Source organism: Microtus pennsylvanicus, chromosome X (genome assembly GCF_037038515.1).
Source record: "Microtus pennsylvanicus isolate mMicPen1 chromosome X, mMicPen1.hap1, whole genome shotgun sequence".
Taxonomy (NCBI): Eukaryota; Metazoa; Chordata; class Mammalia; order Rodentia; family Cricetidae; genus Microtus; species Microtus pennsylvanicus.
In genome coordinates, this window is record NC_134601.1 from 51,236,060 (window position 1) to 51,257,429 (window position 21,370).

Sequence of the window (21,370 nt, forward strand, 5' to 3'; positions counted from 1 at the left end):
CACTTGAACCCATAGCCTTGTACATGCTACACTGGCACTCTACCTCAGAACTTTACCCCATCCCCTGATTCCCTGAGAGTCTTGCTACATAGTTTAGGATGCTTTTAAACTTGATAATCTTCCTGCTTCTACCTCCCAAGTTCTGGAAGCTCATGCAAATACCATTATGCCCAACTAATACTACATTTAAAATTAGGTAATATGAATTCTCCTACTTTGTCCTTTTCTTAAATTGCTTTCCTTATTAAATTTCCTCACATTTTATAAAAAGAATTAATTTGGATCAACTCTTCCAGATATATACAAATCATTAAGAATTTTGATATGGAATGCATTTTATTTGTAGACACCTTTGAATAATAATGTTAGAAGTCTTGAATTTTCCAATCCATGAACTCAAACTCTCTTTATATTTAATTAGGTCTTTTTGAATTTCAGGCATGTTTTGCAGTTGTTTGTTATTTCCTGACCTCTTCTTTTTACTTCTAGATATGTTGGCATTTCAGATGCTATTGTTTTTCTAAGTTCCCTTCTGAATTGGTTATTTATAATACATAGGAACAAAACACATGCTTAAATGATAGTTTTGGAAGCTGTAACTAAAGAAAATGAAGTTATGAGCTGGTGGAGCAGGCCTAGAATAAAGTGATGTAGGATGTGGAGGCAAGGGGATAGTATGTGAATGTCTGCTTGGGCACACTGAACAACTTTCTAAAATCACGTCAGAAAATGAAGAACTAAGATGTGGGAATATAGGATAGTCACAGACTGCTTTTAGCCCCTGGTACTACTTGAAAGTATTAATAGTAATAATCATTCTTAGCAAGATGGTTTTGGTTTTATATAATAAATATTATTTCATCCAAAAACCAGTTTTACTTCTTTCATTCCATCTTGAGACCTTGTCCTATTTTTTGTCTCATTTCTGTAACAAAAATTCTTTTATACTTGAAGGCAGAAGAGAAGATTTTAGCATCTTCCCATTGAGCATGTTCTTATGCTGTACATTTGTCATAAACCTTTGAAAATATTCCTTTCTGTTGATAGATTTCTGAGTATATTTGTCAAGAAACTTGGTGCAATTTTGTCTAGCTTTTTTATTGCATTAGTTGAAATGATGTGTTCTTTTCTTAATTCTGTATATTTGGTGTATTACATTGACTTCTTTGTTTTGAAACTCCTATGCATTTATAGAAACTATTTCATTGTTCCCTGTTGTATAACTTTTAAAGATTCACTTGAGTTTCATTTAATAACTGTTTAATCATTTACATTTGATTTATTAAGGATGCTGTTCTGCTATTATAAAGTTTGCTTAGTGTCTTCATCTGGTTTTCATATAATTGTCCCAAAGAATCCATATAATTTTATTGAAGTTTGGTAGAATTAACTGAAGGCAACTATTCTGAGGCTTTTATTCATTGAGAAAATCTCTTCAATCAGAAGCAATGTCTTCAAACATTTCTGGGTCTACTTATTTCCCTTTTTTTCTTTTGTTATTAACTCTAGCCGTGTGTCAATTACACCATCTTTGTAAAGTTAATTGTGCTGTTTCTCTACTCCAGGTATCAATTTTCTCTGCTTTGATCTTTATTATTTGCTTTTTGGCTTCATCTTGACTTTTGTTTTCCTCTTTTTACAGGCTCTTCAAACATAAAGTGGGGGAAATGGTTCCCACTATTTCTTTGTTTTAAAGTAAGCCTTTAAAACTATTCATTTCACAGTGAAAACTGAATTTCTGCATCTCATTGTTTTTATATGATGAGTTTTGTTTATCTCAAAAAATGTCTAACTTCATTTCTATTTCATTCTCTGCTCATTGATTTTAAGTGTACGGTAATTTCCATTTTCTGGTCCAATTCTAGTTGTACTTCTGCTTCTGCTTTCTAATTGTATACCATTGTAGGTAGAGAAGGTAGATTGTATAAGTTTTTCCTTTTTCAAATTTGTAGTCTTGTTTTGTGGCTTAAACTGTGGTTTACCTGGCATGTTTGTGGGAACATATAATACTTTAATGATTATGAAAGTAGTGTTGTGGTTTAGAAATTCTAAAATTAAACTTAGGTTTTCATCTAGGTGTCAAGTTACAGTTAGAGTTAGAGTAAGGTAAGAACTAATCTACTGAATTTTTTTTAAATCTTTTTTTTTATTGAGAAAATGAGAAAAAAAAACAAGTTTCCACCTCCTCCCAGCCTCCCATTTCCCTCCCCCTCCTCCCACCCTTCTCCCCCTCCAAGGAGTCTACTGAATTTTTAAAGTAACTCAAGCCTTACTCTAACCCTAACTGTAGCCAGAACCCCTTTCTCTGTAAGGCTCAATTTCAGGACCACTTGAGGATTCAGCTTTGATTTCCCTTCCTTACCAATGAGGAACTGAATTTAGTTTTATGCTGTTTTGTACATTTTCTGTTTCCCCATGACTAATAAATGCCTTACCATATGTCTCATGTTACTAATTGCTTTCCTTCTACTTTGAGTATGGGCTGCTCTTTGTACTTACATCACTTTTCATTCATAGGCTCACATAGAAGCTACAATCCTCCATTTTGCTTCCCTTGAAGAATATTAAGTATTATCTGTATTTTCTCTGTTTTTTCTTGTTGTGTTAATGTGAATCTCTATTAATGTGATTTTATAGATTCAAGGATCACAGTTGCTATGTTTTTGGCTAAAATGATTTTCTGCATTCATCTTAGTGCATAGTTTAATCTTTTCTTTATACTTAGAAGTAGCAGTAGCGAAACAAATATTTCACAGTATAATTCATAAAATTAAAATATGTTATTGTCAAATAACATTGTTTCTAATAGGATTTCTTCATAAAATAATTCATCCAGAAAGTTTATGACAAATATTCTTTTAATTTCCTTTTCCCCTTTTGTTTCTGACTCTTTTTCTCCTATGAAGTCAGCTTTATTCTAAATCTGACTTGCTCTAAATTTAAAGATGGTTGCTTGTGTCTCTTAGGTTTATTAGCTTCTTTTTTCATATTTAGTGTGTGAGGGAACATCTTTTTATGGATCTTCCATTGAAATGCAAAAGATACATGTTTCTTAGAAACACTTAGAAAATGTTTCTTCAAATATAAATGAATTTTTTCATACTCATCTCTGAGCCAAAACTATTCTTTTTAGAGGAAAAAGATATACCAATTGGTCTTATCTATAGGAAGACTTTGTGGGGCTATTATTGGAGTTAGTGTCAATCCAGTGAACCCTTTTGACTGAGAAATTCAAGTCCTGTTCACATACCAGAACATAAAACAAGAAATCACCTAAGAAACGACTGAAGTTTTACCTTAAACAGAATAAGAGATATTAGTAGAGAGCCAGATTTGAGTGACCGTGGAGCTTATTCACAAATCAAGCCATTTATTTTTATTTTTTTAACATACCAGAGAATCAGGGACCACAAGATAGAACAGTTTGTCCTATCGTCCACAGAAGCACACTGATGACATTCTTAGCTGTTCAGTTGATGAAGGTTTAGTTATTAGAACTCTAAGTTATTAGAGTTCAAAAGCTTTTTATTTATTAGTCATAGGATATTAGTTCTGACCCAGAGGTGGGCAGAGAATGGCTGTTTAGACGTTAAAGCTAACACAAGGTAATGTGCAATTAGGCTCTGTACTGGTAACTTCCCGACTTCACATCACTGCTGTTCTAATCAGTCAATTTAGCCTCTGCAGAAATAGCTTCTCTCCAGAAATTCTGATTCACCAACATAAGTGTCCAGGAAAGAATGAACCACAGACTGTCTCCCTCTAATTTCCTTTAATGTTGCTTCTCTTAGAAGCATGGCACAAAGTTTTCAAATTGTACTTTTAAAATGAGGTACATCAGAAAGTTATATTTTTCATTATTTAGTAGAAACAGTTTTATTTATTTTGGAGATCAAAGAAACATATGAGAATTTTGAATTTCTTCTATGCTACAAAATCCTACCTGGACAATTCTGCTTCCAATGGTAGGGCATCAGATTTCCAAGAAGAGAGAAAAATATTAAAACAATACCAGATTTAAACTATGGACTCTATTTAGATAAGAGGAAAACCTATTTCAAATCTTTGGTAGCAGTTGAAACTCTATGGGGGAAATGAACCTACACTCAGACTATGAGTCAAATGCGAAGCAGCAATTTGGCACACATGAGAAAGTGCTGGAAAGTGTAAAATAAAGAAAATGGTTGTTTATATACTTGAAATCCTGAAATAACTGATGGTTCAAAAGCATGTTTTTATCATGCCCTTTCCTCCTTGCATTAATATAATTTACTCCATCTTGTCACATTCTTTCTGAGTAGTAGAACCGAAAATAGAAAGTCGTGTGGATTTTCTCTCACTTCCAACCAAAGCCAGCATATTGTTATCACCGTGTTGAATTTAGTATGCTAGTGCTTTATCACAAAGAAACCATTTTAAAACTTAAATTTGATATGTTTTAATATACTGTGATCATGGTCTTTCCGTTTTGAGCATGGAAGATTCAAATTAAATACTTTTTCTGCCTATATCCTAGAGCTATTTGTTTCTGTTCCGAACCCAAAATAGACACTTGAATAGAGGAAAAGCAAAGGCAGCTGGGATCTTTCCATTTTATCAATTCTAAGGAAAAGAAATCAAGTAGAAATAGTCTGTATAGTGGAAAATCAATCAAAGACATAGACCCATCATATACCTTCAATGTAGAGTCTATATTTAAACTTGGCAAGTAGAATTTATTGTGAACTTGTCATTTTCAGAAGTTATTTGGCCTGCAACAAAGTTGCTATCACTTCTAGACAGAATGAGAACAGAATATAAAGTAAGACAATACATTTCTCCTGTAATCCTCTCAATTTTTCCAATCTGTACTTCCATAAAGGAGAAATGCCACATTTGGAGATTTGTACATGTATGATTTATGTTCTAAATTTATGAATAATGTGATTATTTCTAAATAATTGGTGATACTAGGTAGTTTCCCTTTTGTACATAAAACAAAGATTTAGTTGAAAAGAAATTTGGACCTAGAGAAATCCATATTCAATATTGTTAAGTCTGATAGAAGAAGAAAGGAAGGAAATACTGGCTAGCTTTGCCCTGAAATAACAACACACAAACTGTATTCTTTTAAACACTGCCTGGCCCATTAGTTTCAGCCTCTTAACCCATTCCTAATAATCTATGTAGCACCACAAGGTGCGCTTACCAGAAAGATTCAGCATGTCTGACCTGGTGCCTGGCTGCATCGCCGTCTGCCTCAGAGAGCAGAGCTATTGTGTCTGCCCGGGAGAGGGGAACATGGTGTCTCTGCTCCAGAGAGCAGAGCTGTTGAGTCTGAGCTCACTTTCCTCTTCCTAGCATTCTGTTCTGTTTATTCCTCCCACCTATGTTTTAACCTATGAGGCCAAGCAGTTTCTTTATTACTTAAACAATGACCTTCCTCCATCACAAGTATTAGGGCACTTTTCCCATAGGACCTCCTATGCACACTGTAAAGGCATTTTTCTGTTGAGAGAATAGACCAAGGAAGTGGTAGATACTTCTGTTTATTTTTTTTCAGGAAGATACTTTAGCTCTTAGTCCTCCTTTATTATACACCCATTCACTATCCTTCCAAGTTATTTGCTCTTTCTCTTGCTTCCTAGTTTGAAATACCAAGAGATGGTTAGAGATATTTCTTTGCAGATAATGCCAGAGAATCTCATTTATAAAAATCTAAACAACAAAGGTGAAGCTGGCAGGATAAATAACTTGGGGAATCAGATTTCATACAATCTGTTATAGTTTAAGCTTGGGATGTCCTCTAGTAGGAATAATTTCACTGCATATAAGTGTATTAGCCATTAACTACCTAAGGAAGAGGCACAGAAAAGCAGAGAGAACCTTCAGAAATATTGGCAAACTTATAGAATATTATCTATCACATAAGATAATATAAGGGATTTATGCATGTGACATTTAAAATTAATTAAGTACTTTGAGTATGCTCATCAGTAAGAAAGAATGATGGAAATGAAAGAAAAAAATAATTATTTTAATGTAGCATTTTAATTTTTCTTGGTAATGATTTGTATTGCTTTTATTAATACATAAGTCATATATCTTTATTCATGATTTTATCTCTAACTACTTTCTGTTTTTTAAATTACTGTAAATCATCTTGTCATTTTTTCTACTTTTTGTTGACAAAAGTTGTAACTTTTAATGTAATAATTTATGTAAACCAATTGATTTCTAGAGTGCAGACATCTGCAGCCAGAAGTCCTATCATCACTTTCCTACTCCCAATGGTCCTAAGCTAATATTTTCTATATTAATGAAGCTTGCATATTCAGTCTTCTAAACAGTATCTCGTATTTGTGTTTTACACACACACACACACACACACACACAAACACACACTATAGATAGATAGATAGATAGATAGATAGATAGATAGATAGATAGATAGATAGATAGATAGATGATATCAATTTGTAGCCAGGCGCTAAAGTTAAAATTAAGCAGTTGGTTACTTACTGCATTTACACACTGGAAAGAACATGGTTCTTGTTTCAAAATCTAGAGTATGGTAGACAAATGCAAACCCTGAAGAAGAGGTATTCTGGGAATTCTTTGAAGAGCTTGGACAAACAATTATCATGTGTCTGAACTTCCTTCCTCAGAGCACCTGCAAGATTTTCCCAGAATCCATCAGGTCAATTTCTTGCTAATAAATGTACACCTACAAGCAGTACTTTTGATAATCTTCCTTCCTGCCCAGACTCAAATAATATCATTTTATGTTTTGATCAATTTTCTATAGAGCAGAAGATTGAAATGCTTTGCTTCTTATTTCCTGAACACCCCCATTTCATATTGTAGCTTAAATCTTCTCACTACCTTCTTACCTCCAACAATCTTTCTTTGTTTAGAAACTCTCTTTTTCTGAACTTGTTGTTCATCCCTTCTACTCTTCAACAAAAAGTCCAATGAAGATATTTAAAAATGCTAGCTGCAGAGACAACAAACGGGTTACCCCAAAATGAGAGAATTAATCCAGAATCTAGCAGACTGGTGGCCAGAATCTATACAACAATCCACAGCATAAAATATTATTTAAATCAAATTATTATCTAAACTAACATGAAGAAAAAATAAATCTTTAAATTGCACCATCACAAAACCTGAAACAGACTTTGAAGTGAGTTAAGAACACTTACCTTTCTTGCAACAAAATGTTAATTGGCTGCTAGAATCTCTGCAACTAGAGCATTCTAAGTTAATGTTCTTGTGTCAGTAACTGAAATATATGAAAAAGATTGTAAATTCACCTTTACAATAGATTAAATATCTATTATTTCTGAAATGGTGCAAGATTTACAATGTAAATTTAAAAGAATGCATATTTTAACAAAATACATTTCAAAGCTGTGTGTAAATTATTGAAATGTATATTGTAAATAGGTTAATGTCTTAGAATATCAAAATGAATGTGAATTCTGTTATACATATGTGTCCTTGTACATGCCAGGTAATGTGAATTCTGTTATACATATGTGTCCTTGTACATGTCAGGTAATGTGAATTCTGTTATACATATGTGTCCTTGTACATGTCAGGTAATGTGAATTCTGTTATACATATGTGTCCTTGTACATGTCAGGTAATGTGAATTCTGTTATACATATGTGTCCTTGGACATGTCAGGTAATGTGAATTCTGTTATACATATGTGTCCTTGTACATGTCAGGTAATGTGAATTCTGTTATACATATGTGTCCTTGTACATGTCAGGTAATGTGAATTCTGTTATACATATGTGTCCTTGGACATGTCAGGTAATGTGAATTCTGTTATACATATGTGTCCTTGTACATGTCAGGTAATGTGAATTCTGTTATACATATGTGTCCTTGTACATGTCAGGTAATGTGAATTCTGTTATACATATGTGTCCTTGTACATGTCAGGTAATGTGAATTCTGTTATACATATGTGTCCTTGGACATGCCAGGTAATGTGAATTCTGTTATACATATGTGTCCTTGTACATGTCAGGTAATGTGAATTCTGTTATACATATGTGTCCTTGTACATGTCAGGTAATGTGAATTCTGTTATACATATGTGTCCTTGTACATGTCAGGTAATGTGAATTCTGTTATACATATGTGTCCTTGGACATGTCAGGTAATGTGAATTCTGTTATACATATGTGTCCTTGGACATGTCAGGTAATGTGAATTCTGTTATACATATGTGTCCTTGGACATGTCAGGTAATGTGAATTCTGTTATACATATGTGTCCTTGTACATGTCAGGTAATGTGAATTCTGTTATACATATGTGTCCTTGTACATGTCAGGTAATGTGAATTCTGTTATACATATGTGTCCTTGGACATGTCAGGTAATGTGAATTCTGTTATACATATGTGTCCTTGTACATGTCAGGTAATGTGAATTCTGTTATACATATGTGTCCTTGTACATGTCAGGTAATGTGAATTCTGTTATACATATGTGTCCTTGGACATGTCAGGTAATGTGAATTCTGTTATACATATGTGTCCTTGTACATGTCAGGTAATGTGAATTCTGTTATACATATGTGTCCTTGGACATGTCAGGTAATGTGAATTCTGTTATACATATGTGTCCTTGTACATGTCAGGTAATGTGAATTCTGTTATACATATGTGTCCTTGGACATGCCAGGTAATGTGAATTCTGTTATACATATGTGTCCTTGTACATGTCAGGTAATGTGAATTCTGTTATACATATGTGTCCTTGTACATGTCAGGTAATGTGAATTCTGTTATACATATGTGTCCTTGTACATGTCAGGTAATGTGAATTCTGTTATACATATGTGTCCTTGGACATGTCAGGTAATGTGAATTCTGTTATACATATGTGTCCTTGGACATGTCAGGTAATGTGAATTCTGTTATACATATGTGTCCTTGGACATGTCAGGTAATGTGAATTCTGTTATACATATGTGTCCTTGTACATGTCAGGTAATGTGAATTCTGTTATACATATGTGTCCTTGTACATGTCAGGTAATGTGAATTCTGTTATACATATGTGTCCTTGGACATGTCAGGTAATGTGAATTCTGTTATACATATGTGTCCTTGTACATGTCAGGTAATGTGAATTCTGTTATACATATGTGTCCTTGTACATGTCAGGTAATGTGAATTCTGTTATACATATGTGTCCTTGGACATGTCAGGTAATGTGAATTCTGTTATACATATGTGTCCTTGGACATGTCAGGTAATGTGAATTCTGTTATACATATGTGTCCTTGGACATGTCAGGTAATGTGAATTCTGTTATACATATGTGTCCTTGTACATGTCAGGTAATGTGAATTCTGTTATACATATGTGTCCTTGGACATGCCAGGTAATGTGAATTCTGTTATACATATGTGTCCTTGTACATGTCAGGTAATGTGAATTCTGTTATACATATGTGTCCTTGTACATGTCAGGTAATGTGAATTCTGTTATACATATGTGTCCTTGTACATGTCAGGTAATGTGAATTCTGTTATACATATGTGTCCTTGGACATGTCAGGTAATGTGAATTCTGTTATACATATGTGTCCTTGTACATGTCAGGTAATGTGAATTCTGTTATACATATGTGTCCTTGTACATGTCAGGTAATGTGAATTCTGTTATACATATGTGTCCTTGGACATGCCAGGTAATGTGAATTCTGTTATACATATGTGTCCTTGGACATGCCAGGTAATGTGAATTCTGTTATACATATGTGTCCTTGTACATGTCAGGTAATGTGAATTCTGTTATACATATGTGTCCTTGTACATGTCAGGTAATGTGAATTCTGTTATACATATGTGTCCTTGTACATGTCAGGTAATGTGAATTCTGTTATACATATGTGTCCTTGTACATGTCAGGTAATGTGAATTCTGTTATACATATGTGTCCTTGGACATGTCAGGTAATGTGAATTCTGTTATACATATGTGTCCTTGTACATGTCAGGTAATGTGAATTCTGTTATACATATGTGTCCTTGTACATGTCAGGTAATGTGAATTCTGTTATACATATGTGTCCTTGTACATGTCAGGTAATGTGAATTCTGTTATACATATGTGTCCTTGGACATGTCAGGTAATGTGAATTCTGTTATACATATGTGTCCTTGTACATGTCAGGTAATGTGAATTCTGTTATACATATGTGTCCTTGTACATGTCAGGTAATGTGAATTCTGTTATACATATGTGTCCTTGGACATGTCAGGTAATGTGAATTCTGTTATACATATGTGTCCTTGTACATGTCAGGTAATGTGAATTCTGTTATACATATGTGTCCTTGTACATGTCAGGTAATGTGAATTCTGTTATACATATGTGTCCTTGGACATGTCAGGTAATGTGAATTCTGTTATACATATGTGTCCTTGTACATGTCAGGTAATGTGAATTCTGTTATACATATGTGTCCTTGTACATGTCAGGTAATGTGAATTCTGTTATACATATGTGTCCTTGTACATGTCAGGTAATGTGAATTCTGTTATACATATGTGTCCTTGTACATGTCAGGTAATGTGAATTCTGTTATACATATGTGTCCTTGGACATGTCAGGTAATGTGAATTCTGTTATACATATGTGTCCTTGGACATGTCAGGTAATGTGAATTCTGTTATACATATGTGTCCTTGTACATGTCAGGTAATGTGAATTCTGTTATACATATGTGTCCTTGGACATGTCAGGTAATGTGAATTCTGTTATACATATGTGTCCTTGTACATGTCAGGTAATGTGAATTCTGTTATACATATGTGTCCTTGTACATGTCAGGTAATGTGAATTCTGTTATACATATGTGTCCTTGTACATGTCAGGTAATGTGAATTCTGTTATACATATGTGTCCTTGTACATGTCAGGTAATGTGAATTCTGTTATACATATGTGTCCTTGGACATGTCAGGTAATGTGAATTCTGTTATACATATGTGTCCTTGGACATGCCAGGTAAGTTCTCCACCACTCCATAATGTTCCCAGACTTAGGTTTTATGAAAAAGATTCTCATTATGTAACTGAGTTAGTTAAGAACTCAAGATTCTCTTGTTTTCAGTTTGTGAATACCTGAACTTAAGTTTAAGACAAATTCTGTTCCACTAATCTTAAAACTATGTGAACCTGTTGATTTTTTACTATTTTATAAGCATTCATAGGTATGTGTGTTTGTGTTTATGTGTGTGTATATACATATATGAGTTTAATTGAACTTACTGTTCATAGGGAATGTTCATTTTAGAAGCCATAGGTTAGACAGAGAAATACAAATAAAAATCCATGTCAGATGTGAATTGTTGGACAGAGGTGGCCTAGAGACTTCTAAAGCAATAAAAGCTATTGCCATTGTTCAAGGATGCTCTCCAAGAGTCAATGTATTACCCTGTTGTGGTAGAAACCGTACATATTCGCCACATGACATGAAACAGTCCTCATTTGGAAGCTTCCTCCCTGCTGGATAGATTTTATTGTATGAGAACAAATTGTATAGACTGCTGAGTGAAAAAGTCATCACCGTCTGGGTCCCTTGTTAGCTACAATAATGACTGCCATGGAAATACATATCCATAGGTGAAATAGTGCTGAAATTATTTTGACAACCAACCATATACTGATTGGATTTAAGGCTTATTCCACAGGAATAAATACATGCCTGGTACTGTAATTTTGACCAAAATCTTTGATATGATTGGGGACTTCGAGGCCCATGAAAGAATCTATTACTCTTATTTTGTTAAATGGGAATAACATCAAACTGCCCTCAAAATTTGTATTTCTCGACCCATGGATCAGTGCAATTCTCAGACCTTATCAGAGACATTTCTTTGTGCACTGGATGATGGTTAGTATAGAAATTTACAACTGGTCAAAATCTAGAGAATCAGTATCAGTAGATTTCTTGTCCATAATTGAGACATAGATATCACATTCATCCCTAAGACTCAGGTGGCATCATGAAAAAGAAGGCATACAGGTTGTAAGAGACGAAAGCTGAGATGATAGGAGTCCAGTGCTTTCTGGACATGTCAAGACCATTGGTCTCAAGAACTCACACCAACTGTGTTTGCTTCCAGATGGCCGACACAATATCAAGGCAGTCAACATTCTAGCATGGAGTGGGAAGAAGTTTTTGAACTCTAGGGACAGTTGATAGCTTCTAGGGGAAATACGGTAAGTTTTCTTTAAGGGTTTAGCTTCTGGTAAATCGACCACATGAGAGCAGATGACCCCAAACCAATGACTATATGGACAGTACAAATTGTACTCTGGTGGGTTAATAAAACAAAGAGGATATGAACTTGATGGATCTGGGAGGAGTTAGAGGAAAAAGCAGAGAGGTAAATATGACTGAAATGTGCTGTTTGAAATTCTCAAAGAATTACTAAACTATTTTAAAAATAAAACTTAAAAAGCATACAATAAAAATCATGAAATATATACAGTAGGGTTCTTATCTACAATTATAGACTGCACTTTTATTACCCTTTAGAGAGGGTGACATTAGAAAGCATTAGAGACTGTGTTTCTGCTTTACTACAATAGTCTTTGCTGAACATGGATTATAGAGAAACATGTTGAGTAAGGGAGAGGTGGAGCTGTCAGTCAGCCTGGGGTTTAAGGATAGAATGAGACATAGCTAAGGTAGATGGTCTTTACTAACTGAAATAGAAAGTCAATGCATAAAGTTTGTCGTATGTTTTATAAAAAGGGCTTCCAAGGTGGTGAGAACTAAAATGTGCTCTTTGTAAGGTTGGAAATTGAAATGATAAATATTGCATCCAATGGGGCATTTCATACATGCCTTTCAGAGGCATTATTATAAATGTAAGCTAATGTATTTTACACTGATACAAGCCTGGGCATAATGTGATTCCTTAATTATGCTGAAAGCCCTTAAAGATAATATTTGCTAAGTGGTTCCTATGTGAAGGCATTGTACCAAGTGGAAAGTGTTTTGTGAACATTGTCTCTTTGGACCACAACAATCAAATGAAGCAGTTTACTATCATTAGCTTATTTTATAAATGAAGAGCCTCAGACACACAGGGACATAATTACCTTTCTAAAAAGAATCACCTCAACACTTGCCTAGCATGCATCTGATCCTAAGATTAACCCCCACTCCTGCTCCCAGAAAGTAACATAAAAGGAACCATCAGAGTTTGCATTTTATATTGATGCATAGCAATTTCCCTGACCATAGCTCCATTATTAATTTTTTACAGTTTTTTATTTGGAGACAAGATCTCACTATGGAGACTAGGTTGGCTTGCTACTCATAGTCATCGTGACCTGTGTATCAGCACACTAGTTTTTTTCATGAGCTTCATTTCCTCATAGATGGGTAAACAGAGGTGTGTGCGTGCGTGCACATTTGTGTGCTTCTGTGTGTGTGTGAAGCTGGAAATCTTATAGAGACCATTTTCACTGGGGAGTTTATTCTAGTAAAGGTAATTAGAGGACAGTGGGAAACTGATGTGAAAATTAGCCAATGTCAAATTAGGCTTTTGATAGATTTCCATTATATCAGAATTTGACTGGGTATAGAATTAGGAATTTACTTCTATCATCCTTTGTCTCATCAGTTTTCATGTGGGAAAACCAAGATACAGAGGTATACTGTCCAGGTGGAGACAACCAGACCCAACACCGCAATTATGTGTTGCATCTCACCTTTCAAGGCTCATATACTGATATACAACTTTTGAGGGAGTTGTTTGTAGGATTAAGTCCTGCTGAGGTCAAAATATACCTCCTGAGAATTAAAACTTGTGTGTCCATTTCAATATAAATGTTACCCATCTTCTGCTATTTATCTCATTCTTTATACTTTTTCATTGTGGCATATCTTCTAGTTGTTGAAACCTTAACTATTTGCTTAATTAGCTGATTACTAGTTACTTAAACTGGTAAGTTAACACATTATTTATAGAGAGATGGCTTTCTATGCTAACGGTTGTGAAATAACTGTGGTAGTGAATCTGACCTAGTCAAAGTAGGCTTTCTGTGTGTTGTAAAGTATGAAAAGTTGAGTTTCAATGGCGCATGGGTGAACCTATTGCACCTCCAAAGACCACAATGATTTGCATCTTCCTAAAGGCAAGTGGAAAAGTTTTGTCTAAGTTGCTGTCACAGTCTCTGCACTCTCAAAATGAGTACTTTAAATACAGCAACAATATGGCACTATTGTACAGTAAAAATCATCTTAGTAAGAGATGAGAGCCCTATTTTAAAATACACCCTAAATAGTCCATTTACTGCAACAAATGCCAGTTGATTGGGCTGTGCTGTAATTGGGTACAGCATTGAAGAGCTGCTTTGCCTATTATTTAAATTTCCACGGAAGAAATAGCTAGTTCCTTCATCTCTACTCAACTTACTTTTCTTTCAGGGCCACAGATGTGTCTTGGCCATAGCATAGCTGCAGAGAAGGAAACAAGTGAGTCTGGGAGAGGCTGCTCTGCTGCAGCACAATTCGCAGCCATGACAACCAAGCCGCCTCTGTAGATGGCGTAGGCCCACCTTCTCTCCAGGCATCTGCTCAGCCACTCAAGGAACTTAGCTGACAGCAGGGATAATTTGCAGAATACAGCTCTGCTCTGTCATGCTAGATGAACACTTCCTTCCTATTCTTCTTGCCCAGGTGGCTGTTGTGGGTGGTCTGAGGTAGGGTGTATGCAAATCAAAGCAACAACTATATTTAAGCCACTGCTCAGTGGCTGTCTATGTATTTGATTTTATGGGAGTTCTATGATCTTCTAATTCCTTGGAGGAATGTGAGAAGGAAGAATAGAATACAATGCAGTATCACCTGCAATCTTTTTTTTTCTTTTAATTTTTACAGCTATCACACACACACACACACACACACACACACACACACACCTGTCCCCTCCAAACTAACTTTCCTTCACAAATTTTGCCCATCTGCTGTGGCTTGCAAATGTATAAAAGTGGCCCAACTACTCACCTTCCTGCCACAGACAAGAAACCGAGAAGGGACCTGTGAATTTGTCCATCTTCTCACGTCCGTACCCAATTCCTTCATTGCCAAGATGCAGTTGATTGTTCCATCTAATTACAACTCAAATCTCCTACCCACCCCATCCCTACAAAAAAGTTTCAGGTATTATTTCTAAACAACAAGGTAATAATGCTCTCTAAATTACTTGCTATTGTTCTTCCCTCTGTAGTCTGACCATTTCATCACTCTAAAACTGAACTATAATGATGACATGATCCAAAGATTCGGCTCATCATTCCTCTGCTTAAACTCTTCAGTAATGCCCTTTAGGTTTCAGGATAAAAGTAGGTTTTGAGTGTGGCAGATAAAGAAGGCACACTGTGATCTGGCATAGATATTTAAAGTAGCAAAATATTTTTGAAAGTAGTCTATAACTGGATAATTTTAGTGACGCAGATAGGCTTTCAATCCCAAATTACTTAATTTTGCTTATTCTATGTCTTTGGATAAATGGTGATAGAATTTGAATCAGTAATGTCTACCAAGGGGTTCGTTGCCAGGGACTCTTAGCGATTTGAAATTTTGCTTCACAAAAACAGGCCTATACCCTCGGTAGTTTCTGTGCTTTAGCCTTGCTATTTCTTACATTTTGTTCTTACTTAAAGTGCCTAAGAAGAATAAGAACAAATTAGAGATAAATAAACATTGTGAGAATATAGATTAGATCTGGATCTCGTATAAAAACCTCTAATTGAAGCTACTTGGAACAGGGGTATAGTTAAAATCCTGCACCAAGAGTATCTCAAGCTCAAGGTCAGTTTGGTCTACAAACCAAGTTCAAGGCCAAATTGGGCAGCTTACTGTGGCCCTGTCTCAAAATAAAAAGAAATACATATAAAAGTGCTAGGGCTGTAGAGCAGCTTGCTTGCTGTGCACAAGGCCACAGGTTTATCCCTCGAACCACACAAACACACAAAGCAAAACAAGGTAAATATTGATTATGTTTTCTTATGAAGATCTTGTTGCACATACTTAGTATATATTCCTTATAAAACAGAATTCACAAGGCATAGACAATTACTAGACTGATGTAGAGGACTGAGTCTTCTTATATGAGAAAAATTTCTGGGAGCTTGGCCAGATGATTTTGCAAAAATTGTTTTGCTTGGCCTTCTGCTTCCCCTTTCTCTTTCTCGAAGCTTTCCTATGGTATATTGTTCCTGTGGTAGGCAAGAAAAAAGCAAATGAATTGATGATATACTTTTTCCAGGTTCTTAGCTAAAGCCTGAGGATAAAATGGTGAACCAGAGTGATAGTAATGCTAATAATCAAACTGAGTTGGAGTCTACTGCTTGGAGAAAATGAAAGTGCGGAGAACAGAAGTAAATCAAATGCAAACAGTTGATATTATTTATTTATTATTTTATGTATATTGTTATTTTACGTGTGTGTGTGTACCATATGCATGCCTAGTGCCCATGGAGGCCAGAAGAAAACATCTGATCCCTTAGAACAAAAGTTACAGACAGTTGTGAGCCACCATGGTTCTAGGAATCAAACCCAGACCTTCTCGAAAAGCAATCACTGCTCATAGTTACTGAGCCATCTCTTCAGGCCTCCAAACAATTGTCTTTGACAGTAAAATGTTGCATGCACTTAAAAAACTGTCATTGCTTGTGCTTTAACCATGTAAAGATGTATAAACAAATGTAACACACTTTACACATATGTTTATGCTGCAAAATATTACTTTGGGTGAAGGTGTGTTATATTGGTTTAACGATGTAAGGATGTATGTTTAATTATGTAAACGTGTTGTATTTGTTTCATCTTGCCTGTCTAAGGTACCCAACTGCTCTAATAAAGAACTAAATGGCCAGTATCTAGGTAGAAAAGGGATAGGTGGGGTTGGCAGGCCGAGAGAATAACTAGGCGTAGAAAACTAGACTTGAGAGAACAACAATAAAAAGAGAACAAGGAGAAGAGAACAAGGGAGAAAGAGAGGGACATGCCCAGGGAAAAAAGCCAGGCAGCTGCCTGCCAGCCAGGCATGAGAGAAACAGTGAAAATAAGATATACAGAAGGAAAAAAGTAAAAAGATTCGAGGTAAAAGGTAGATAAAGAAAAATAGATTAATATAAGTTAAAAGTACTAACCAGAAAAGAGCCTAAGCTAGCCTGAGCATTCATAACTAATAATAAATTCCTATGTAATGATTTAACAACTTGGTTGGTGCCCCCCCCAAAAAAATCCTGGTACAACTGGTAAAAAAAAATGTTAGTCAGAATATTTGGGGAAATATATGAGAAGTCATATATGTGGATAAATAAAAGTGAGTGGTACAAACAGCATGTTAAGATAAACATTAAACATATTGGATTTACTATAAGAGGAGAAAGAGTTTCAGGATGGCAGATTATGGAAACATCATAAGTGTGACATTAAATTTGATCAAAATATAAGGTGTGTTGACTATAACAAGTCTTTAGGACAAGGATCTATATTTATTTAAATAATAACATGTATTCCAATAATTTTAATCATGAGTACAATATCATAAGTTGAAAAATTAACAGTAACTTCTGTGATATGATGTGAATGAACCAATGATATTACTTCAAGACTACCACAATGATTCAGATGACAGTTAAACATGGCTGACATTAAGAAGACAATATGGAGGGAGAAAGAAATTATTGAAGGAAATTACAATGTGTTAAATATTATTGAAGGATTAAATAAGTAACTGTCTAGTGGTCATGCAAAGTATGATCCCAAATACTGCTAGATTTAGTTAGGTTGTGTGCTGTGGGAGGCCACTTGTTTGTTTCCCAGCCACCCAGCACCTTAGACCCAATATAACTGCACAGAAACTATCTTATTTAAATCACTACTTGTCTCATTAGATCTAGCTTCTTATTTGCTAATGCTTACATCTTAATTTAACCCATCTCCATTAATCTGTGCATCACCACCAGTTCATGGCCTACCAGCAAAGTTTCAGCATGTCTGTCTCTAGTAGCGACTCTATGGCTTTTCTCTCCTCTGCCTCCTTTCTCCCAGCATTCAGTTTAGTTTTCCCCACTTAAGTTCTACCTTGCTATAGGCCAAGCTGGTTTCTTTATTAACCAATGGTATTCACAGTATACAGAGGGGAATCCCACATCAGTTGTGAAAATTTCTATGACTGAATAAGTTAATTTTTGTTATTATTTTTGAAAATTATGTCACTTAAATGTGTCTCATTGAAAGTAATATATCTAAATTGAATACAGAGAAGTAACTGCTAGCAAAATTAGTAGATGTTTTTACATCATGGGGATATATGTAAATTGGTGGCTTCCTTACATACACAAATACAGAGGGGGGGGATTGTACAAAAGACAAATTTCTATTTATGTTGTGAATTGTATCTACTTTCAGTGATTTTCAGGTTTTGGGGAATGAGAAACTGAATGGTTTGCTACCTAAAGTTATTTTGCAACTCAGTTTATTTGGTGAAACAAAGGTGGCATGGAAAATAAATTAAAAAAGGAAAACCATAAAAATTCATATCATTTAATTTCTGTAAAGAGAAATGTGACTATTGGTTTTACAAGTAAAACTAACCTATATGAAGATTTGAATGTCTATGGGAATTTCCCAGGTATGACATATTAATCTGATAAAAATTTGTTTTATGGTTACTATATGAAGCATTTTTATTTTATGTAGTTATTTTATAGATTAGCTGTGTGTATGTTTATGTGTGCATTTTATTTAAAAAAATTATTCCTGAACCTTTGCCAAACCACTTTTCTTTACCACATACTAGGTATTTTGTCACCAAACTAGATTTACTTCAAATATTTAATATAAAAAATTGGGGCATGGAAATGCATTTCAAGTTGATAATGCTACCTTTCTCCAATTGTTAGTTCAACTGGCACCTGAAGAATCTCCTCATCAAGTCTTTTGACTTTTTACAACCCAGTTTTGCTGCTTCTGAACACTTCAGTAACCAAATGTCAACAGCTGTAGTAATACATTGAATATTATATTAAACTAGCTTTCACATCAAGTAATTCTCTCATAGTAACTTCTGAAATTTTCTAAAATTTTGTGGTATAGAATTTGAATGTATAGAAAAACAATAGCTTCTCTTTCCTGTTTATGAAACTATTACAAAAATGGTAGGATGTAATAGATACTTGCAGTCTACTTGGTAGTGACCATTACATAATTATCTGTGCATATGCTTTGTTTCTTTTTATACACATGTATAAATTGCTTCCATATGAAGAAAAATGGATAGTTCATTATAATGTATACAATACTTTTATAATATTCTTTAAGGGATAACATTTTCTGTACTTTTCATGCTGCTACATACTATAAAATACTCAGTGTTGTGGATGGTATTATGATAACTCGACACAAGCGAAAGTCGTCTGAGAGGAGGGAACCTCAATTAAGAAAAATGCCTATATAAAATCAGATTGTAGATAATCTTGTTGGGCATTTTTTAAATTAGTGATTCATGAGGGAGGAACCAGTCCCTTGTGGGTGGGGCCACCCATGGGTAGGTAGTGCTGGGTTTTATAAGAAAGCATGTTGAGCAAGCCATGGGGAGAAAGTCAGTAAGCAGTATCTGTCCATGGTCTCTCTATCACCTCCTGACTCCAGGTTCCTACCCTGTTGGAAATCCTGTCCTGACTTCCTTTGATGATGAACTGTGACATGGAAGCATAAGCAAAATAAGCTCTCTTTCTTCCCCAAGTTGCTTTTGTCATGATGTTTCATGATAGTAAGAGTAACCTTAAGTCAGATAAATTGGTACCAGGAGCAGGGTATTGCTTTGAGAGACCTGAACATGTGTTTTGAGGAAGGATTGTGGAAGAACTTTAGAACTTTGGACTAGAAAACCCACTGGGAGTTAAGACCTCAGTGGGCTGTTCTGTAGGAACTTGGAATATAAAAATTTTGGGGGCAATGTAGATGATGGAGGCCTGGCTTGTGAAGCTTCAGAAGAAAGTTTAAAGAGTGTATTGGGGCCATTTTTATTTTGAATTAAGATTATATGATTCTGGTTAGCTGGAGCCGAGTAATCAGCTGTGGTTGACAAGATACCAGAACTACTAAAGTAAAACCTTCTCTTTGCTGGGATATTCTATGCTGGTCAGCTAGAGTTGATACATTCATGGTGACTAAGAAGAGATCATCATTCAGGTGAAATCTTCTAGAAAGTGTTTCCTGAGAGTCAGCAAACAGAAGCTGTGTTCCAGACATGGCCAAGGTTGTACTTTGTGCTGGCAGCTGAACTTGGTAATATATAGGTCCCGTAGGTATTGCTGGTTTTAAAAGCATGAAGGAGCTGTGGCAATTAGGTGAGGCTTGGTGCTGTATAGCAGGGTTGAAGTCCCTGAAGAGAGCACAGGAGAGACTGTTGGTGAAGGTGCAGCCCAGTTGTACCAGAAGACCCCAGAATTTTGGAGATGCCAGACCCATGGGGTGGCCACTAAGAACAGCAACAGCAAAGGAGTGGAGCCAGCCAGAGCAAAGAAGACAAACAGAATGTGCTGCAGAAGGCAGAGTAACCCAAACCCTTTGGAGAAGACTAGAAGGTCATGAGTGACTCCCAGGCATTGGGCATTGCATTATTTATACTGCTGAGAATTTGATTTTGCTTTGATTTGATTGCGACTATGCCCTGGTTCTTTCTTCTTGAAGTAAGAGAGTCTTTAACTTATATTTGAATTTTACAGAAGTCCACAGCTGAAAGATTTCAAACTTTTAAGGGGGAGATTTTGAATTTTTAAAGAGATTGATTATTTTAAAAGGTCTGAACTTTTAATGAGTTTGAATTTGTAAAGAATATGGACTTTTAAAAGTTATTTATGTCCTTGGTTCCAAGGACATTGAGCTTATAATTAGAGATCCTAGAGAAGCTAAATAAGGAGAACCCAAAGAAAAACATATAGGCATCCTCCTGAATATTAACCTTCAGCAAGCGATGAAAGGAGACAGAGACAGAGACCCAAATTGGAGCACAGGACTGAAATCTCAAGGTCCAAATCAGGAGCAGAAGGAGAGAGAGCATGAGCATGGAACTCAGGACCGCGAGGGGTGCACCCACACACTGAAACAATGGGGATGTTCTATTGGGAACTCACCAAGGCCAGCTGGCCTGGGTCTGGAAAAGCCTGGGATAAAACCGGACTCTCTGAACATAGCGGACAATGAGGACTACTGAGAACTCAAGAACAATGGCAATGGGTTTCTGATCCTACTGCACGCACTGGCTTTGTGGGAGCCTAGGCAGGTTGGATGCTCAACTTACTAGACCTGGATGGAGGTGGGGGTTC